Source organism: Armigeres subalbatus, chromosome 2, assembly GCF_024139115.2.
Source record: "Armigeres subalbatus isolate Guangzhou_Male chromosome 2, GZ_Asu_2, whole genome shotgun sequence".
Lineage (NCBI taxonomy): Eukaryota > Metazoa > Arthropoda > Insecta > Diptera > Culicidae > Armigeres > Armigeres subalbatus.
Window position 1 is genome coordinate 90,588,800 of NC_085140.1, and position 23,900 is coordinate 90,612,699.

The 23,900-nt window shown below is 39.2% G+C and overlaps 2 non-coding genes across 2 annotated transcripts; one reads left to right on the top strand and one right to left on the bottom strand.

The window, feature by feature from the left end:
• Window positions 1-16,162: 16,162 nt before the first annotated feature.
• On the top strand, window positions 16,163-16,326 carry LOC134218627 (U1 spliceosomal RNA). The gene has a single exon (XR_009981406.1). It is a non-coding gene; the product is annotated as a U1 spliceosomal RNA (small nuclear RNA).
• Window positions 16,327-19,918: 3,592 nt separating this feature from the next.
• Window positions 19,919-20,082, bottom strand: LOC134218628 (U1 spliceosomal RNA). The gene has a single exon (XR_009981407.1). It is a non-coding gene; the product is annotated as a U1 spliceosomal RNA (small nuclear RNA).
• Between the last annotated feature and the right edge of the window lie 3,818 nt (window positions 20,083-23,900).

Sequence of the window (23,900 nt, forward strand, 5' to 3'; positions counted from 1 at the left end):
ACAAAATTTGTGCAACTCGTAATACAAAACGGCAAAAATGTTGGAAGAATAATCTAATCTAAGAAGACTAATAATTTGGTATTTTTTAATTCTTGGTCGAACCCAACTAGCAACTACGAATGTTCCTAGAATGCATACTATGTGTTTATTTTTAACAAAATTGTAAGCAAAATCAAGTCTTTTTGCATTTGACTGCTTTTCAAACGCATAGCTATGGTTAATTCTCCCGATGGAATTTCATATCCAATACCCAAATTATGCTGTAATAATGTAATTTTGCCCTGTTGATCATTTTACGCCACTTGAAACTTCTTTGCAAACCATGCACGTATCCTAACCCAAGGAAACAAGAACTGCTTCAGCTGTTTCTTTCTTTGGATAGGGTAAATGATATATTTTGGACATGTACATATTTTGGACAAGCCTGAGCTTCTTCGATCAATTTTAGATAATGTGTAGGAAATTTTTTATCGAAAGTATGATCATTGCATACTTTTACCTCAACTCTAGTGGCTCCTGATGAGAATTCACAAATCAACTATTATTTATCTTTAAAATTATCTAAAATGTAAAGCTATCTACCAAAGTGCCTGCTGAACGCCAGTATGCAGGAGAACATGCATTATAGGACTCTTCGTAACATGCACCTGAAACACGTTTAAATTGGTTCAAACGGCAATCTTGAGGTCCTGCGGCCAAAGTGTGATTGTAATTGAGATACTAACATATTCCAATCGCTTAACATCAACTTGAGACGGATGAAAAAGGAGTGACCAAAATGAAGTTATGTTTTTATTCATCAGACATTTATTGGTCACCCCATGTACAGTACATGGATGCACCATTAATTGCCAACTTTCAGGCTGTTTTCAATGATATCGATAAGATTGCGAAACAATGTTAATTTCTAGTTTAATCTATGTCAGTTAAGCAAATGAATGCATTTAAATGAATGTGGATACGTGCAGGTAAGTCATACCATTGAGATCTGTAGGTGGCCATTTTTAGATTAGGAGAAAATGACTCTGTCCAAAATACATGCATTTTCCATGTCGAAATTATATATTTGATGTCCAAAAAGAAAATATTTCAGTTCGCAGTATATCACAGTTTACACCTAGTAAACGTAATTTACTCGAAAATTGGGCAATGGAGACACAAGACTAATCATAGGTTATGTATATGGATGAACCTAGTGGTTTTCAATTGGTTTATACTATTCTATCTCGATATATTTTCTAATGAATGTCCTGCGCTTGTCCAAGATACATCATTTACCCTACTATTACTGTACTGTTTTCTACCACATGTATATATTATATTCATAGGCACGTTATTGTTGTCTACTAAGAAATATAAGCAAGTAGAGAAACGCACAGAGAATACGAGTCCGTGTTTGATTTGTGAGGCGTCTCAGAACTTGGAATTACAATCATTGCGCGGCCGGGGATTCTCGGGACGATCCGGTTAATGACGATTCCAGCAGGAACTACAGAAATAAGACTTAGTGTTCCATAGCTACTGTGGTGACGCTCGTTGCGTCACAGCTGAATCATTTTAGGATGTTGCTTAAGAGGCAGGAGTTTTCCATTTGTTGGAACGAGTGCTTCACTACATCGGACGTATTCATAGACTAATCTTGCCACATCATGAAGTCATGATAAAGCAACCAATATTTTTATAGGTTGAAGCAAAGTAACAAAATACCTTTGATACAAGTGCGGCAAACGATTAGGTAATAGTAGTTTGTGCAACTAGTTGCAAAAAGATGATTTTTTCAGCACGAGTTGTACGTTTATCCAACGAGGCTTGCCGAGAGGCTTGTACGAGTGCTGAAAAAATCGAGTTTTGCAACGAGTTGCACACGCTATTTTTTGCAATGACGAAAAATGGGCTTTAATATGATAAATCTATACCAAAATTGTACAATCGAATTTACTCCACATGATCATTCATGCCAATAAATTATGTTGCGGCAGAGAACAATAAGATTCCATCTTATCGTGCCAAATTGCATAGCTTGAAAAGCTATGAGCGATGGATGCAATTGTCTTTGGAAAATTGTGATGTTATGTCCAACAAACCATTTCATTTATTACGAGACGCTTAGAGTACATTATTTAAACACTCACCCAAACTAATTCAGCTAAATGTAGTCATGTAACTACTGTCCCAATGTAGGTTTTCCATTATAGCACCCAAATGAGTGCTATAATGAATATTATGCAACCCATTTGAGTTGCATAATGGTCATTAAAGCATTCATTCTGTTGGTATGGAAAAGTAGGCCGTTTTATCACTCAAATGACAACTGTAAACCAGGTATTATGATCAGGAATTGCAAAAATTTAGTTACAAATCGCTCAAATTAGAAAATAAAAACTATACAGGCTCAACTTTCGGTAAGACATTAAATCGAGTGGCAAACCACATTTTAATTGTTAACTATGTAATATTCGATAAAATCATAAGCGTCTTCCAAGTCCTTTTGAAAGTATTTCACTGAAAAAGCTCTGAATGAATTTCGATTATAATTCGTTATAAATAAAAAAATACCACATTCAAAACTTAAACATGTTTTTGGAAAATATATAATAGAACAATCCAAGTAAAACTAAAAAGAAGACAACCGATGGTTTTAACCCGTTTCGGCCCGGGTTACGATTTCAAATTGTAAAATCCACCGTTCTCTTGTTTTTCGACCGATTTGCATGAAATTTGGAGGAAAGATGTATTAAACCCTATATGTTTGTGTAGATGTATTGATTTGGTGATTGGGTCCTTGGGTACGGTTTTATCGAGGGGGTCCCCTGGGTCAAATGGGGTCAAAAATAGGTCAACTTCCTTTTAATTGTAGATAACTAGCAGTAAATGCTCTCAATAATGATGCAATCGTTTTTATTCTTCATTTTGCAATAGTGGGAATAGAAACTGCACGTTTGGACCTCAAAAATCCGGTTACAGATGTTCCGGAAACCTGGTTCCCCCAGGGAAGTGGTCACTTTTTGAGATGGTATGAATCCCAGCTTGCGACACATCAACTTCATGATTTTGCAACACAAATATAATAGAAGAAATTCGCAGAGCATCTGAGCACATAAGCCACTTCCGGAGGTCACTCTGGTCACTTTCTGATTGATTCCTAAACCCAGCTTGCGACACCTCGAACTTCATTATTTAGCAACGCAAATACAATAGAAGACATTTGCAGAACATCTGACCACATTGGCCACTTCCGGAAGTTCCCTGGGGACCTGGTGCCCTCAGGGAAGTGGTCATTTTTTTATTGATTCTGAAACCCAGCTTGCGACACATCAAACTTCATGATTTTGCCACACAAATACAATAGAAGACATTTGCAGAGCATATGTGCACATTCGCCACTTCCGGAGGGTCCCTGGGAACCTGAAGCCCTCAGGGAAGTGGTCACTTTTTGATTGATTCTGAAACCCAGCTTGCGACACATCGAAATTCATGATTTTGCAATGCAAATACAATAGGAGACATTTACAGAACATCTGACCACCTTGGCCACTTCCGGAGGTTCCCTGGGAACTTGGTGCCCTCAGGCAAAGAAAGTAATATTTGCCTCAGGTAAGTGGTCACTTTTTGATTGATTTTTAAACAAATGTCTTCTATTGTACTTGCGTTGCAAAACCATGGAGTTCGATGTGTTGAAAGCTGGGTTTCAGAACCACTTACAAAATTACCACTTCCCTGAGGGCACCAGGTTCCCAGGGAACCTCCGAAAGTGGCCAATGCGCTCAGAAGTTCTGCAAATGTCTCCTATTGTATTTGCGTTGCAAAATCATGAAGTTCGATGTGTCGCAAGCTGGGATTCAGAACATCTCAAAAAGTGACCACTTCCCTGGGGGAACCAGGTTTCCGGAACACCTGTAACCGGATTTTTGTGGTCCAAACATGCAGTTTCTATTCCCATTATTGTCAAATGATGAATCAAAATGATTGCATCATTATTGAGAGCATTTACTACTAGTTATCTACGATTAAAAGGAAGTTGACCTATTTTTGACCCCATTTGACCCAGGGGACCCCCTCGATAAAACTGTACTCAAGAACCCAATCACCAAAACAATACACCTACAAAAAAAATATAGGGTTTAATGCATCTTTCCTCCAAATTTCATGCAAATCGGTCGAAAAGCAAGAGAACGGTGGATTTTACAATTTGAAATCGTAGCCCGGGCCGAAACGGGTTAGTTGACAGGTCCTACAGTTTTGGAAGATCATCTTAAAATTCTAAACAAAAATATAAATGGGAATCTGATTGCTATAAGACACGGGAAAAGTGATAGTTAATTACCGGGGTCTCCAACAGCCTTGCGAGTAAAGGCATAGGATTACCAATCCGGAGATGGCGAGTTTGATTCTCTGTCCGGTCTAGAATGTTGGACAGGGTTGGAAACTTTCTCGACACCCTGGGTCTAATATATCCATTGTACTTGTCACAAAAGATACATACTCATGCAATGGCGGGCATAGAAAAGCTTTCAATTAATAACTGAGGAAATGCTAGTAGAATACTAAGTTGAAAGCCAGCCAAGTTCCAAGTAGAGTCAGTGAAGAAGAAGACATTACCGAAAAATACTCAAAGCATTTTCCTTATCGTTAGTTATTACCATGCTTTTTATTTCTTCTCATTGAGTAAACTAAAGTTTAAATATTATAAGGAGTTTCATTAATTTGGTGATAGTTTTGTGTTTTACATTACATAGGGGGATTCACTTAACTGCGTAAGCGGCTGCGTAAGAGATGATTCTTTGCTTATCCCAAATTTATGACACAAGCTGCGTGAACCAGAAATCACGGTATACAGACAACAAGGTAGGCTCGTAAAAAAATGACTCTTCAAGAGTGACGCATATTTTATCGCTACATGTTACACTGTAAACTCGGCATTACTCATTAATGTGGTAAAAATATCCATTATTTTACAATATATGGATCTGTCAAAATAATGGGTATTTTTTGATTTCTTAAAGTGGGTGAATTATATTCATTATATACTTTCGAATATTTACCCATTAATGGGTGAAAATATACTTCTTGCAATGAAAACATTCTGCAGTTGAAGTGGAAGCGCAAGCGAAAATTTTGTGCTCTTGGAGTGGTAAGTTTTAATCGTATTCTTTTAGATAATAGATTGAAAATATTTGGAATCCCTTCGTTTACTCGTTTTACAGTGAATTTTTCTGCTTGCTTGACACCTTTCAATTAAGGCTCCCAAGTGTTCGGCGTTTTGCTATAAACTGTACCATGATCTATCCGGCTGTTAACGGAGCGTGTTCTACGGCATCTTCTTCCCGATGGTACTGAATCGAAGCAGTTCCGGCGACTGGTGGCGTGATGTATCGAGGTGTTTCACAAAGGCATCTGGGATGGAGTCTCGAAAGGGTGAGCCAATTGATTTTTTATAATTTGTTTTGATTCAAAATTAAATTTTAGCTCCGATCAGAGTCAGCAAATCTTTATTCTAACCGGTCGATATGCAACTCGTATTCTCACAGGACCCGCCACTCGCCCCCTAAGTAGAGGACTAGCAACAGGGGAGGCTATTCGCCGGATCCGCAGCAATACACCCTCAATATAGATGTACCGGAAAAGATCGTGAGTGCTAGACAATGAAAACAGTGTCCAATATCGAAATAATTGATATAACTTAATAATAAACAGATTTTTTTTCAACGAATTCGATTGTTTTATTTCACTGTTATCGAACTTCCTGATTCATTATCAATCTAAAACTGGAAAGAATAATGTATAAATTTTACCCACCTCAAGATTTTAAAAAATTTCATAATGGGTAAAATTTACCCCTGGTTTTGACGTACAAGCGGTTTACTCATTAATGAGTAAACGCTGTTTACTCTTTTAATGAGTTGAACTATTTAACTTCATAATGGGTACTTTTTCACCCATTAAAGAGTACTTTGGTGGCACAGTGAGAGTACAAAAGTAAGCATGCTGAGACCAAGATGAATACACTACTAGCGGCGGGGGTGAAAAATTCATTTTCAGTGCAAAACGACAACAAACCGGCTGGCTCTCCCTTACTAAAATCCAAGATGGCTGAATCGTGAATTTGGCAGATTGGAACACACACTGAAAGTGAATTTTTCACCCCCGCCGTCTTCTCATCCACAAACTTGGCAGGTTGGAGCACCTACTACTAGAGATGTCGTAAAATCCCGATTAATCGATTAGTTACTAATCGATTACTCTTGATTCTTGTCGATTATTGAATCGATTAATCATTGTATAGTAATCGATTTAAAATTAATCGATTATCACAACGATGAATCGATTAATCGAAATAATCAATTAATTTTCGACATCCTTATGATGTCGTAAAATTCTGATTAATCGATTAGTAACTAATCGATTACTCACGATTCATCTCGATTATTGAATCGATTAATCGTTGGGTAATAATCGATTCGAAATTAATCGATTATCACAACGATGAATCGATTAATCGAAGTAATCGATTAATTTGCGACATCTCTACCTACTACTGTATTCATCTTGGCTGAGACCGTAGAGCATCATCTCGGTTCAGCTTGTGCGAAGATGGTAGTGACGACACATGTTTACATTCAAAATGAATGTTTACATAGGTTATGAGCCTGCCTTGTTTTTTGTATGCCGTGCCAGAAATGAAATATTTCCATTAGCTCCAAACGTAGAAGAGATTAAGCCTAGCATGCTTTGAAAGTCTTACATCTAAACCGTTCATACTACCGCGTAAACAAACATACCCAGAATCAATGAAAAAAATAAATTGCTCCGTCGTCTAAAAGATCATGCAATTTATGATCTGATCCATTTGGAATTATCGAACGAAGATAATGGTAAGATACTCCATGATTAATGAAGTGATTTTCAAAACAGCTTTGTGTTCCTCAGATACTCGAAAAGCAAAAGAAGATGAAGTTATAGAAGAACTCATCTGTTCCACAGTGGTTGCCGAGTTTTACAGATACGCACTTGATTTTGTTTTAAATTCGGTCCCACAATCACACCACTTTCTGCTTCACGTTCTTCCTGAACTCAAAGAAGACAGATTTCGAAAATTAGTGCGAGTAAATTGGAGTAATTTTAACATAATTTTAAACCTAATTTAAAGGGATCCAGTTTTCAATGATCCAAGGTCTTGTAATCAATTTCCCGTTGAAATGCAGCTTATAATAGTTTTATATAGACTAGGATCATCCGGAGAAGGGGCAACTATTGCTTTTTTTTATACACCTTTATTAAGGAGGCTTTCAGCCTTTGGCTGGCTCACTATTGCTAAGTTAGCTTAATTATTCGGTGTCGGAGACGGGGGAGCAATTCGGATTTTAACACATCGAGTTTTTGAAGCTGTCTTGAATTTGAAAGATCAAAAATAGTGTCGGAAACATTTCATGAGCTATCTCACTGCATCGGTTATGTTGACGGAACAGAAATTAAATTTTCTGAAACCCCCTATCAATATCCCGAATCATACTTTTCCCGTACACACGATTATTCCTTGAAAGTTCAGGCTGTATGTGACTACGAGAATAAAATTCGACATTTGGTTTTGGGTTATCCCGGAAGTGTTCATGATAGCAGGATTTACAATAATTGCGATTTATCAAAATACCCGTCTCAATATTTTAGTGAACAAGGGTGGATACTAGGTGATAGTGCGTACAAACTGACAGAAACAGTTATTACCATCTTGGAACAAGTTTTTTGATAATTGAAAACAGTGCTTAAATATGTTCAATATTTCTAATTTTTAGGTTGATGTAATCATCCCAGAAAGCCTGGCAACAACTAGCTGGAATGTAATAATATAAAGCCTCAATAATTAGACATAGAAATGTATACATCCATCAGCGAGGTCATGCTGTTACCATCTGAAACATCATATTTTGTATAATATGCAGTGTGGCTTTAGTTAAGTTCAACACTCGGATCTGGGTACTCTTGAGGTTTTCCGATGGGAATAACAAGGACATATACATTATGCATCCTGCTGTGGGTTCTTGCTACTTTAAAAAATAATGAACTATGTGCCTCCGCTGCACTGGGTTAACTAGGGGAAACGAATGCTATCCTATTTATCTAAAAATCAGTCTCGATTCTCGATGCGCATTAGATATACAAGATTCTAGTTCCTTAACGGGATTTCAGAACATGCGCAAGATTTTAGTTGTAGGTGTTAATTACACACTACCGGGTCTAAGCATAACAAAAGAATGACATGGAGTGCTTGAGAATGGCTTTATTAATACAATAGATTAAACAGTTTGTCCGCTTGTAATGAAAATTTATCCCGTACTAAGGCAAAGAGCACTACATAATAATATAAGTTTCTGGCCGAGATGAAAATATTTCCCGCAAATTTCTTCGTAATGCATTCATAATTGGTTATCGAATTTTAAAAGAAATTTAGGGGATGAAATTAAGTAAAATTAAATCTTGTATTGATTTGAATACAAAACAACCTTTCTATATCTACATATATTTCCTTTTATATTTTTTGAGATTAGGTTTTCTAATTTGATAATCCAACATCCGTAATCCACGTGAAGCGTTTCTGCCATGAACTTGCTCGTGTTTGTTTTTGCAACATTTCTCCTTGAGCAAGTTAAGTTTTTCAAAATGACTGAATGCACTACTTAACATTCAGTTGACAAAGGTTTTCTTTGAACTGATAAGCTATGGTTAGCTGCACATCGATGTATTTCGTAGATGAGCCAAGCCTACCCGTTTCCAAAGCATGACACCTGGTGTTTGATCTATAAACTGTATCCCTGACTATTGAAGCTTCAAATTGTTGAATTTCAGCCAGTTGTTTTCAGGATTTGTTATTTTTAACATCAGCCTAAAAATAGAAATGTTAAACATATTATAAAGTATAAAGGTTGCTGAGCAACTATAAGCGTCGAAAATAGTTCAGCGTCGGAAGCAGTTACTGCCAGATTAATTTATAGCAGCCGCCATTATGGCGAGCGTGGAAAGCTGGATACGACTCTTCTCACGTCAATCAAGCAATCTCACGTCACTCCACTCGTCGAATAAGCCCAAATTGCTGCTTTATTTGCATTCTGGCCAAATTGATCTTTTCTTTCTCAATTTCCAACATTTGATCATCGAACTCCCTTTGTCTCTCCCACTTCTTTTCCTCAAAAAGTTATTTATTTCAGATTTCTCATCTTATTTTTAAGCACAATCCAATTGAGTGCACGTACGCATGCGGTTTTCTTCATTATTCTGGCATAGAAAATCTGAGCTGTTGGTTTCTACATGAATAAAAATAATCAGTAACTATGAAAGCTTTTTAAAAAAATGGGCTTATACCTCGAATAATTCAGGATTATTTTTCACTTCATCTAAAACCGTCTCAAGCATGTCCCTGGTTTCATCACTTGCCCAGCGATGAATTGGGTTCAATCGACGACGTTTTGTTTTCTGCTGTGTCAGCTGCAAATGTTATTGTTATTTAGAATGATATATTAAACACAAGACTAGGTTTTAACTCTGTGGTTTTAATTACTTACACCCCCCATATTCGCGTTCCTAACTGTAGTAGTAGTAGTAAAATTCTTCTTTATTTAAATCATTTTTTGTTCTACAATCATTTTATACATGTACAGTGATCGGCCGGCATGGCCCTCCAACTTCAATTTCAATTATTGTTATTATTATTATTATTATGCTATTACTTAATTTTTAAAATATAATGTATCATGACGGCCTTTAGGAGGCGCTGGTGTGTTTTTTAAAATTTGATAACCTAACTACTATGTACACTAATATTTACAATAAAAATTTGATAACCTAGATTGGAACTAGCGCCCTAATTGGAGCCTGATCCGAATGCAAGCAACGGACCCTAAACTTTTCTTTACACTCACCAAAGCGTTCATGTAAGGTTTTTATTCCGGCCAGACGGTGGACCTCGGATGTTCTTGTCCTGGGAGGGGTGTTGAGGATCATCCTCAGGAATTTGTTTTGGACCCGTTGAAGTTTGAGGTGGTGGGTTTTAGCGCAGCTCTCCCAGACCGGCATGCCATATTCGATCACAGGGAGGATGATTTGCTTGTAGACAGCAAGTTTATTTTTCAGGGACAATGACGACCGGCGGTTGATCAAAGGGTACAGTAGTTTCAACAAGACGTTACACTTTGTCACCGTTTTGTCAACCTGTTGCCTGAAGATAAGCTTGCTGTCGAGGGTCAAGCCAAGGTAGCCGGCCTCATTGGCCCATTCCACAGTCGTGCCATTGAGGATGATTTTACAGTCCCCAGGCGGAACAAGTTTAGGGGATTTGGAGTGGGGGAAAATGATGACCTGGGTCTTCGCCGCGTTGATACAGATCTTCCAGCTGGTGAGGTACTCTGTCAGGGCATCCAGGCCTCGTTGGAGTTTAGCCACTAGCGCTCTGATCACTCTACCGTTGTAGACGATGGATGTGTCATCTGCGAACAGAGACAGAATGCCGCCTTCTGGAGGTTCTGGCATGTCGGAGGTGAACAGATTGAAAAGCAGGGGCCCGAGGATACTGCCCTGGGGACGCCTGCGACGATGTTGTGCGCATTGAACTCGCTCCGCTGATTGAGACCCGGAATGTCCTTGCCGACAGGTAATTGTTGATGATTTTCACCAGGTAGCTGGGAAGATTGTAGCGTTGTAGTTTGTACACCAGGCCATCATGCCATACATTGTCAAATGCCTTCTCGACATCGAGTAAGGCCATGGCGGATGTTTTCGAGACAAACTTGTTCCGTCTGAGGACGTTGGTAACTCGGGTCAGTTGGTGTACAGTTGACCGACCGCGTCGGAAACCAAACTGTTCCTCGAGCAAGATGTTGAGATTTTCGGCAGACTCAAGTACCCGATGATGAATAGCTTTTTCGAATAGCTTGGATAACCCTGAGAGAAGGCTGATGGGTCGATAACTTTTGGGAGAGGAAGGATCCTTCCCAGGCTTCCGGATGGGATGACTTTCGCTGACTTCCAGGACGATGGGAAGTAGCTAAGCCGGAGACACTGATTAAAGATCAGCGAGAGGTGCTCAAAGAACGGAGCACTCATGTGTTTGAGCTCGAGATTCAGGATGCTGTCGAAGCCTGGGGCCTTCATGTTCTTCGACGATTTGATATAGGCCGTCAATTCGTCAGTTGAGATCTCCAACTCCTCCGAGAAGTCGTTGGGAATCAAATGGATGTTGTTAGCATGCTCGTTGACGGCTGCTTCGTGTGGACTGACGATGTTCTGCCCAAGATTGTGTGAGCTGACGAAGTGACGACCTATTTCAGCGACCTTCTCTGCAGGAGTTATCAAGCGATCCTTAGAGCCATTATTGTCTAGTGGGATCAAAGGTGGAATGGGCCGAGGCTTGGATTTTAGAATTTTGGTCATTTTCCAGAACGGCTTAGCATAATCTGGGAGAGTGCGGATCTTATTCGAGAAGTCGTTATTTCTGAGGTCCACCATTCTGGCCTTGATAATTTTGTGATTCGATTGCAGCGTGCCTTAAGCTCAGGCAGTCCAGTACGCTGAAACTGCCTGCGAGTGACATTCCGCAATCGAATCAAATCTTTGGTGAGTGTATCGATGTTTAAGGAGTTGCTTACCTGCCGAGCCGTCGGTACGTGTTGCTCTCGGGCCGCCGTGATCGCCTCCTCGATAGCGCACAGCTGGCGGTCGATACTTTCCGGCGTCTCCGGACGCACCTCGTAGTCGACGGTGTTATCGACGCACTGCTGGAAACGCTGCCAGTTCACTCGGTGGTAGTTCCGCCGTAACTGCTGGTGCCGATTGACCGAGGAGCCCAGTTCCGCCACCACCGGATAGTGATCCGAACTGAGCTCCTGGTATACAACCGGCTGCGAGACGTGGTCACTCAGGTTTGTTACGTAGAGGTCGAGCGTTGCGTGGGCACCGGACCGACTCAGCCGAGTGGGGGAATCCGGGCTCAGGATCGTGTAGTGGCCTTCCTCCATGTCGTTGCTCCAGATGGTGCCGTTTCGATTGCCGCGACTGTTGCCCCAGGCTTGATGTTTGGCATTCAAGTCGCCGGCAATGATATACTGGCCTTGCCTCCGCGTCAGCTTGACGATGTCCCTCCGAAGGGCAGCCGATGATCCATCGCCGGCTTTGGCCTGCGTTGGACAGTACGCCGCGATGAGCGCGATTGTGCCGACCGAAGTGGTGATTTCGACACCGATGGCCTCGATGACATTGAGCTGGAAGCTTGGAAGCAGACGACAGTTGATGTTGTAGCGAAGAGCGATGGCCACACCACCTCCCCTGGTCGGCCGGTCGAGTCGCACGATGCGGAAGTCCGGGATGTTGACGTTCACCTCCGGTTTTAGGTGCGTTTCGGTGATGAACGCCACGTCTATTTCCTTCTCCTCAAGGAAATCCTTCAGCTCGATTGATTTGCTCTTTAGCGAGCAAGCGTTCCAGTTGACCAGGCCCACCCTAGCAGCCATTTTCAATGATGAACATGCCAAGTGTGAAGACCTGGTCGAATCGGGTTTGCAGCCGCGCAGTCGAGTGGCGAGCTGCGCGAAGATCGGCATCAGTTGCTCCGGAGTGTACAGCGGGGCAGATTCTTCCGGTGGGACGGCTTCGTTCTCCGACTGCCGACGGAACCCAGGAGGAGGAAGCGGGGCCATTCGCTGGTGGATGGTGCCGACGATGCTGGAGCTTGGACCGATGCAGCTGCCGCTGCCAGTCGCTTGTGCGGCTGTAGCGGTGGGAGTATTGGAATCACACGACGGGGAGCCGGGATGGCTGGAAAGTTCACCTCGTTGATTACAGGAACACGGTTCTTCTTCGGAATGGTCCTGGTGGAAGCCTTCTTCCGGATTTCCAGGAACTCGGCTCGCTTTGGGCAGCCCTTTGTGGTGGCCCGATGTTTGTCGCCACAGTTGGCGCACTTGGGATCGGCCACCTCCATTTTGTCGCACTCGTCCGTCGGATGGGGTTCGCCACACTTGTTGCAGCGCGGCTTCATGCGGCAGTTCCTGGTGCCGTGCCCGAAATTGAAGCAGTTAGTGCATTGCGTGACATCGCGGTGCACTGGCCGATATCGCTCCCAGTCAACGACGGTGTAATTTATAACGCCAACCAGCTTCAGGTCCTTCCAGGTAGTGGAGCCGTGCTCCAGATGGATCAGGTAAAGCTGGTCGCGATATCTCCTCGCCTTGTCGTGACGAGCGATCTTGTGGACGGCTACTGGCTTCAGTCCGCAACTTTCAAGCTCTGCTTGGAGCTCTTCCTCCTTCATGTCGTGAAGTCCTCGCAGCAAAGCCTTGAGCGGCTTCGTGCCGGGGTGGTCATGAGTGTAGTACTCATACTTGTGGACCTCGAGGAACTCCACGACGGATTGATGATGGTCCCTGTTGGCCGGCATCACTTTCACGCCCTCGCTGCAGAGCCGAAAAGTACATTTCAGCCCCTTAGCGATCAGCTGGCGAATTTTTGGGCGTAAATCCGGCGGATCGCCCTTCACAAACACGGGCGGGCACTTCTCCTTCCGCTCCGGTTGCACCTGCGGCAGCTGCGATTGCTGCTTCTTCCTCTTTTTCGGCGGATTGCCGGCGTCATCAAGCGGCAACGGCGAGAACACGTTGCTCTGCAAAAGCTGCTTGGAGGGGTTACCCGCGCCTCCAAGAGCAGTGCGCTTAGGCACTTTTCCAGCGACCGAATCGGCCACCGAGTCTCCCATGACGGGTCCGGGAGAAAATAACGCCAACGCGACAAGCGGAAACGTAAACAGCGAACGAACGAGAAAAAACACTTCGAAAAAATGCGCGAGCAAAAAAACACGTCCGTACGTGTTGCTGTCTCGAACTGGAATGAGAGAGATGACGTTCCTAACTGTCACAAAGTAATGAAATTACACGTTTGAAGAACACGTTGATATGGCAATTGTACAAATGAACCGTTTGTTTGAGAGAAACTGTATATGTAACATTTTTGGCCAAAATGAGATTTTTATATATTCTGAATCCTATTCCAAAAATACTTATTCTGGCAAAAAACACGAAAAAAAAAATTTTTGTTCAGGAATGTATGCATTTTTTTTTTCGTTTGTTTGAGAAACTACATATGTCCACGCACTTTGAAGAGCAATTATGGAGTACTGCTTACAGTTTTTGCACTGAAAGTGGAAGTGGAAGGTGTTGAGTTTTGCCAAAAACTATTGATCTGTATTGAAAAAATCGAAAGGTTCGTTGCCAATTTGTTCAAAAACAGATTTTTGTTGTTTTCTCGAAATTGTGTAAAATGGACTTACACACTTAATTTTTTTACCGGGATCTCAGCAAAATAGTCAAATTTTACCGAGATTCGCAGAGCCGTGCCCCAGCAAATATGTTTTTTGCCGAGATTTCTGTCAAAATTGCTGGAAATCAGCAAATAATTTGCCGAAAATCAGTTTTTTATTTTGCTGGTGCACGGCTGTGCGGATTTTTGCCGAGCTGCAGAAATAAAACTAAGTGTGCATGCAGTTTTTCAAACAAATGATTCAAATGCTTACTAGATGTGGAGACTTCAATAAATACAACCCACTGTTGTAAAATGTCGGTTGCATTCGATTGTATAATTTTCTCAGAACTTTTTCCAGAAGGTAGCTATCAGATCATGATGTATGACGAACTTCTAGCGCTTAAATGTGCCTACAATTTTGTCTAACAAGACATTGCTGTAAATATGTAATCTGGGGCGTGGGAGTCATTCAAGTGACACGTTTTCACTCCCCAGGCTCAGATGTTATTTTTAGAGCAATGTACCATTGGACAAAAATATAGGCGTTATGAGTACATCTAAAATTGTGGAATAAATTTGACTTCTAAAGAAAGTTATGAACAAATTAGTCAAATGACATGTAGATGACATTTTACAAGCCTGATACAACCAATCTGATTGAAGTTGTCTCATAGAATAATCTTTATTAGTTCTCATATTGTCAAATGTTCAATGTCTCAGTCCATTGCCTACCATGATCGAGTTAGACAGATACATTAAAATTATTTACTACACTAGATTTTCAAATTCTCATTTGAAGTAGACGTCAAGATAAGAGAAGAAATGTTTCTTGAAACATTTCATTGCATATTTCTACGCAAAACTCATTGTTACGCAGATTTGAGTGAATATAATTGCTAGAAAAATTTCGAAAAGGACGTATCTGTTCAACAAGGATTGTTTTCCACCTAAATAAATCTTTCCAATAAGAATGCCCGGCTGGTCGGCATAGACAAAACTCATTTTAATATTGCGCGTGCTCTGTTCATGTCACAAACATAGAGTAGATTTTTTTGGAAAAAAGACCAATTAAATTTTAATATTCGATTTGGCGTACAGTTACCTTGATTTGTCATTTAAAACATTTTTTACTGAAAATATAAAACCAGCAATTGATTCGACAGATCTGCTATGAAGATTAAAACTTCGCCTTTGCTCGGTTACTCCGCAGGGGAAGAGGAAAGCTCGCATCGAATAGATTACAGGCTTGATGTGCTACTTTAGTTTTCGGAATTCTTCGAATCATCCGTGAAAGGCAGTTCACCAAGAATATATTTGGAAATGCGTTTAAAAAAATCGAATAGGCCGAGAACATTCCATCAACACATTTAATTTACTGTACGAAAATAATACATACTTGGTACTGATTTTAATTCATTTCGCTTAAGATCTTAAATTTTTTTTACAATTTTAGAACAAAACCGACTAATTACTTGTTTTGTTGTTTTTTTCTGACTCAATAGCAACGATTTTGAAATGGAGAAGCATGGCTGTTTCCATCGTGAAATGTTATAAAGGTAAAAATATTACGGAGACCACAGACGTACAACTACAACTACGAAATAGTGAATATTTTTTTTCGTGGATTTCTTGGAATATTTTTTCTCTTGTCTATTATAAAAATTAAATTTCAGATTATGATTCTGATTAATTCTGTTAATAAATATGGTCGATGTAACATAATTCAAAATGATTACATCAAGCCTGGTCCAAATAACCAAAATGTGCGCTCATACGACGGGTAGATTTTCGTTTCACTTTTTCTCTCTTCATCGTTGTGGAAAAACCATCGCCAACGGATCACAACCGTCCGCAGTGAGATGGTTGGTCCAGACACCACCAAAGCATACTTACCTGGCATAGGGGTTACCGTGATCATAAAGGCGGTTCCCCCAGGGTGAGACCCTTCCATTGCACTACGGCTGGGTTGACCCCTGCGATTATCCCTCATGTGGATAACTCGTATGCGCAATTTTTGGTAGCCGGGACGTGCGTACGCGCACATCCCGATCCTTTTAAACTTAGAAATTATAAAGATTTTTTTTCCTCTGGCTTATCCATTATCCATTATGTTGTACCGTACCATCCAATAAAATGACAGTTTTTTAAATCGTTCTACAACGGTTCTCATAGATGAGCAAAATTTATCCACAATACAAATGACACATGCTATCAATAAGCATTCGTCGAGTCACTACACCACGAGACAACACAATTTTTAAAAATTATCAAAGCGTCTATTCCTGTGCTGCAGATTTGCTTTTCTTGGGGGACTATCGGCGCATATTTTTGTAGGCGTTCAAAAGTAATCGCACGAGTAGATTTTCTATACGCCCTACTATAAAAGCCTATTATACTATGGAACTTTGATGTCGCATGAAAAAAAAGAAGCAGAAAGATGATAATCGAAAAAATCTCCACCGGCATACGAAGAAGTTTTTAAAACTCTTCTAAAAAATTCTAAAAGCAATTTAATTAAAAACAGTGAGCAGTATGGGGTTGGACTTTTCTTATACTGTGTACTGAGTGTAATATAACAAAATGAAATTTCAAATAGAAATATTGTGTGTTTTATACAGTAGAAGAGAAGTTCAACCCCGTACTGCTCACCGTTTTTAATTAAATTGCTTTTAGAATTTTTGAGAAGAGTTTTAAAAACTTCTTCGTATGCCCGTGGAGATGTTTTTCGATTACTATCTTTCTGCTTCGAAATGCATTTCTTTTAGGAGAATAGTTTAAAAAGAGCTCCTACATATTCTATCAAAAGTTCCTTCTATGGACGATACCATTTAATTACCCTCAGTTGCTGCATAACTGGGTGCGAACGGTCAAATGGTTTAACAACGAGCGAAATTTGACATTGCAATTTTTCAAATTAGTTATGACACTTTTGGTTGTTGGAGACTTTTAGAGTCAATTTATGTTTCTTTTCCTGGAATAATTCACAGTAACTATGAGATCAGAGAATAACTATTTTCGAGATTATATGGAAGAAAAAAAAATCCCATTTCTGGAATTTTCGATGGACCGCTTTCTTATTTGATTCTATTTGATGCTTTGATGGTGGATAAAATTTCATTTAAATTCGTTCAACGTTTGGTTGGGGTCTAATTAATTGGAAGTTATATGGTGAAATGGAATAAAAACCCTTCGGTGCCGGCGTTTGGGGCTTATTTTGACAAATCAGGGGCTTCTTTGGATATTTTGAAACGTAAATTATGACGATAACTATTGTCGCATTTCCATGTATCACCATTTGGGTTTCTGGTTGATAGTATAACACTATAATAAATTATATACAGTTTGACATAGGATTACTTCGAAAGTCAAGTCGGTTTGAATTCCGCTGAGTTAAGGCTCACCCAAAAACACGCGACACGATTCTATCGCTTGGCGACTGCGATTCTGTCGCCGTTGATATGGAAGCGTAAATGGAACATTGCCTGTAGCAACCCAACGATAGAATCGCGGCGACTAGATGTCGCCGTTTCGGCGATGCATTGGCTTAGGTCTGGGGGAGCCTGTATAGGCTATTGCCACGCCGACAACAAACAGAAGCGATTGCGCGAGCAAACTGATGGAGACGCGTGGTCGTTCATGCGGTGCATTTTGCTTGCTAACAGTTGGGACATTTGGTGCGAGCGCGTTTTATAAGGCCGGCAGCACGAAAACAAAATGGTGTCTAGATGAAGCTTTTTTATTTCACCCGGCAAGGCATATAAAAAGTCTTTTTTAAATGCTTATTATATCGTCAAAACCTATTTTAGACGTAAATAGTTTGATTTTTTGGGTTAGAGATTAGATTTACATGAAAGTTAGATAAGCAACACGAAAGTAGACTAACATGTAGTTTTTAAAAATTCTAAGCCTACGGATTTGAAAATGTTTGTTAATATTGTTAAAACATTTAAAAGGAATTTTAAAATATACTTCTTTCTCCACTTCATCAAGGCTTCGTCAAGGCAAATGTTAGGTTGCAATCTAGCTCCGGTGACACTTGGGCATGGGTTTAAAAAAATCAAAACAAAACGTATTATGTATCTATGGATGAATTCCTCGAAATTAAACACTCTAATCTAAAAAGCATTCGGTAGGCGAAGTAGCGGAGAACTAACTTCTTATATAACTGATACTAATTATGTTTTCTTTTAAAACTCCTGCTTTCGAGAAAACCAACATCATGTCTTTCGCCATACAAATATCTGGCGGTTACTTCATGCTGCTGTTCGTGCATATGGGAAAGAGGCCCGATTCAACACGTCTTTTGGATATTTTCTCATAACTAGGACTACAACGATGTAGGTTAGGCGAAAAAAGTGTCGAACTAATAGAAATTTTCCACATTTTGATGAAACATTTATCATTTTGGTGAGGCAAAACACCCTGGTGGGACTAATCTACAATATACATTGCGCCTCCACGCTCTATTCATACCAGAATGCTGTTTCGCCGACACGTGGTGCATTGTTCCCTGTCATCTAAAAGGCATTTTGCCCATGAGCTTTCCAGCAACAGAACATTCGATTCATTTAACTCAATTTTCGGCTTGGCTTTCAGTCACGGGTAATTGGCAACTAAAAGTGAGGTTAGGTTTCGAACAATTTCAAAACTGGAAAGAATATATACGCTTTCCTATCACTTCAATTGCATAAATCAAAACAGGGTTTTCATTTTAAAACATTTTCTTCCATTTTAATCACACGAATCATTGCATAGAATGCGTTAATCATCAATTTATCGAATGATGATCCTTCGATTTTAACCTCACTTTTTTTCGCCAATAGCGTTGACAGTTTTAATTCATCGCCGACGTTTAGATCCGAATAGAATAAAAAGTAGAAAAGGAGGAGTTTGACTACATTCTGGTAAAGCAGTAGCGGTAGTCACTGCTAAACGATAGAAGCAAAACATAAAGAACTAGCTGATCCGGCGAACTTTGTCTCGCCCAAAACTGATCAATTTGCTGATATATTTTTTTACGTACACAATTTATCTAAAAAACAAACCGGGTTTTCAAAATAATGTTTCCTTTTTTCGACATTTTTTTATCATGACATTTTTCGAATTAATTTAGTAGCCAAACCGAAATTAACAAAAATCGATCGTTCCGTTATCTGATGATGATGTCAACTTAGATGACATGATTTGAAATTATCATACAAAATGCACGACAAACCATTTCATCGGAGAGATTTTATTTCGATTGTCAATGTTTTTTCAAAAAGAAAGGGATATAAATAAGCAAAAATTAAGCTGTCTATTCTTGAGCCATGCGCGGTCGTACAAATGCCAACTTTGTTTTATATATATAGATGATCAAAATTGAAAAAAATCATGCAAAATAATACGAAAAACCATTTCAACGAAAAGATTGGGAATTGATCTTTAAAGTATTCCATTTCATCTTAATATTTTTCCTCGTAAATTGAAGAAGAAAAGAGATATAAATTAGCAAAAATTGGGTTGTCTTTTCTTGAGTGATGCGCGGTCGTACAAATGCCAACTTTGTTTTATATATATAGAAGATATAAGATAAGATAAGATGAGAGAACATACGGAATCATATTCGTAATGAATATTCCGAATTGTTTATTGATTAGGACCGGGATGTGCGCGTACGCACGTCCCGACTACCAAAAATTTCACATACGAGTTATCCACATGAGGGATAATCGCAGGGGTCAACCCAGCCGTAGTGCAATGGAAGGGTCTCACCCTGGGGGAACCGCCTTTATGATCACGGTAACCCCTATGCCAGGTAAGTATGCTTTGGTGATGTCGCGAGTAACCACTAGACGTCGAACGGCATTGCTCTGCTGGCGATGTATGCGATGGAAAAAGATGTGATTTGCTATCACTCTTTCCTACAAGCCCACGGCGCACATAGGGGTATTTCGCCATTCTAGCCGGAATAAAGTTAAATTTTTAAAATTGTCCTAGAGCAGTCTAAATATGTCTCAAACTTCTCTGAATAGTAGACGAGCCACTCCTAGTACTAGGTTTTGTATTTAGAATTAAAGTTTTACCACTACACTTCTAGAAAGTTAGAGGTTTTTCATTGAGGAAATTACCGGTTTTCTCTGTTGAATTTGATTACTTTCGGTATGTTTTATTGTAGTCAAATATTTGTCACAGTAATCCACAGATCAGTACATACCATGAAAAAGTAGACAAAATAGTATCATGTAAACGTGTTTTTGACAAGAATAAATGATTCTGAACAGAAATACAAAAGAGTAATTCGAAGTCCTTTTTCGAGCTAAAACTAGTTAATATTCCTCATATTTTCAATAAGCATAAAACACTTATTCGATGATATTTGGTAATATTTCAGTATAGCGATGACGCATTTATGTCTATATTTTAGGATCCCGAAGAAAAATCTTGCGCAAATTTGCGCCATTTTGAAAGCAAATGTTTTTAGTTTGGTACTGTATTTAAGGCATTTATGACCTATATCATACATTCATAGAGTCATAGAGCAATTTCCATGACGCCATCTTTTAGCTCTATGTTTCCCCTTGCAACCACATAGAGTTAAACTGATTTCGGTAGAAGCGATGACGAGAACGAATTAATTGAAATTATCAATGTTTTTCAGGGTTTTAAAGGGTAAAGCACATGGGTTAAAAAGTGAAAATTAAAAAAACTGGTATTTCAGCTAAATTATCATCACAGTATCATAAAATAAGGTGAAATATAGCAGTTTGAGAGATAAAACAATTTATTCCGGCTAGATTGCAAAAATACCCCTATGTGCGGCGTAGGGTAGCCATAGAGTAATATTATACTTCTAATAAGAAAGTTTTCTTTTGTATTCCCTAACCTCGACTGAACCGCAAGTCATTCGGTTCCTCAAAATTAACATAATTGTATTAGGGAAAATGTTTTATAATACATTTTTTTGTTTCTAATAATCTAGATTATTAGAAACAAAAAAATGTATTATAAAACATGATATCGGCTCCGTAACGCTTTACGATAAACAATCCTTCCTAATCAATTGTATTTGTAGATCAAATATCCTGAAATAGCTGGAAACTATTTAATGAGAGTAATGTGAGAAACCATCAACATTAATAGTTATGTGTCTGTATCCTCGTAAAGTACTCTATAAAGCATTATAATAGTAAATTAGGAAAAATTGGAAGACCAACAAATTTCTTCAAATCACCATGATGAAGCATAAGAAAATCGCTTTGAAATAATTTTATAATTTTATTGATGTATATGCTGTATTATACATTCATGTTTGTAAAATTAAAATAAATAAAAGTATAAATTTAATTCTGTACATCAGAACGTTAGTAAAAAAAAGCCACAGGCTTAGAAACTTGTTTTAATATGATCAAATGTTTATTCCAACTACATTAACTGAACTCCAATTTTAAATTTTACTACACGTGTTCATGCTAAAAAAAATGTGGAAAATTAAGAACGATAACTAATTTCTAACAAAATATTAGAAATTGGTGTTATAATTTTTAATAATACCATAATTTTGTAGGTATCCAATAGGATACATGTGATGTGGAGCGCTTCAAATGTTACGCTTTCGAATATTCCTATTGGAACTACTGCCTGGCCAAGTATCAAAACTTATGACACTCACTTTAAGAAACGTCAACAGACTTGCGTGGCGTGAGTTACGTTTGAAATGTCTGATGCTTGCAGCAGATATTCTCGCTAGTCGCTATTCGCCTGGAGGACGGAACGCGGCTGCAGCAATCTGGTAAAGTTGAATGTGTATACGGTAAAAGTGTTTTATTACGGACAAGTGTGAACAACATTTTCCTTAAATATTAAGAAAACTGTGGAGTCGCGTGGTTATTCAGATGGGACAACTTATAAGTAACCCAGTTCATCAGAAAATAAAGTGACCAGACGTCCCGGATTATGCGGGACAGTCCCGGATTCAGCTTACTTGTCCCGCATTGCCAGGTGTCCCGGAAAACGTCCCGCATTCCATGATGAATCTGTGGAGTTTGGAGAATCTATGGAATCTGCAGAAAATGGGATGTCTAGAAAATCTGTAATAGATCCAAATAATCAGAAGAGAAAAGAGAACTGCGACAGATCACTTATAATCCAACTGACAATTGATGTCTCTATGAATAAAACTTAACGTAACGATCAATGGTACAAAAAAAACCGTTGACGCAACACGTTCGAAGAAACATCGTTATAAAATTGGTTGAAAACTTGTTTAGTTGGTGGCTAATTGAACAAATGGACTCGTGCAGAGAATAATCTGTGCTTAGTATGCCCAATTATTGATCGGATCTGGGGATGATGTAAGTCCGCTGTCCCAGATATCGCCGAGACCTTTCAGTTGCTGCACTAGGATAAGACTACGTCCGGAAAGGATATTGTCGAAGATGATCAGCATGCTCTTACGGTGGTTCGAACTAATTTTGCATTTTGCTACACTTGAGCACAACAAACTACGTGAACACCAATCTGCGAAGGTACGCATCATACTTTGAAGCTTCATGCAATCCGTGTCGTATTTTCATATTTTTATTTATTTATTTATTGTACATCGCCTTCAACTTATAAATTGCACAGACTGATTGTTTGACCTAATCCTATTTTAAAAAACTAATTTGTTTACATTAAAGTCGAAAAAACATTACACTTCGTTGAATATAAATATTTTATCTCGAAACAAGCTGTTCACCAGGTAGGATGAGAACCAAAGCATAGATTGATGAAACTTCTCCAGTATGGCGAAAAGAATTCCATGGTCCACTGTAATTCCGCCTTCAGAGCCATATACGCAGCGGCAGCATCAATCTGCCACCCCGAGTCCATGCTACAGGGTGTCTGCAAATTATCCGTACAACAAAACAGGTTCACAAAAATATTTTTGGACAAATTAAAACCAGCATGCATTGCACGTATTTGTAACAGGATTACACAAACCAAGCTTCATTTGTTCATTTCAAAATGTCAGAACGATCACTCCAGCAGAATTTTGATGAGATATCCTAAAATGTGTAAAATCTGCAACATCCCAAATTCTGCAAAGATCTAGGAATCTGCAAAATCAGGAAACACCTGAAACATTCGAAGATTGGAAAAGACATTTTCAGCGTCTTCAATCAATGATTGTTCATACTGACAACTGACAATATCCAGTGGACCATTGAAGAATATTTTGCTTATCGCGGGAATTGAACTCTCACCACATAACGTTCCACGCATATTACACAACATAAGGCGACCGGCATGGCTAATCGCACAATCACGAGGTCTAGATTATGGAACATGTCTCATTTCAATTGCTTTGGGAAATCCAGAGGGTATCTGTTTCTACGAAATCGAGTATTTAACAAACCATTATGGGTGTTGTAGCTTTATAGGAGAAAAATGTCTTCGGAAATTCATAATTCACTTTCAAAATATATATTGCTTAGAGTGTCCCGGATTGGCCCAAGACAGATCTGGTCACTTTATCAGAGAACCACATACCAATAGTGATTATCAACTACATTTGCTTATTCAATAAAACATTCATTCAGTATTTTGCAATCAAACAAAACGAACGGTTATGCTACGTTTTGACGGGGTAAGTGAATCGA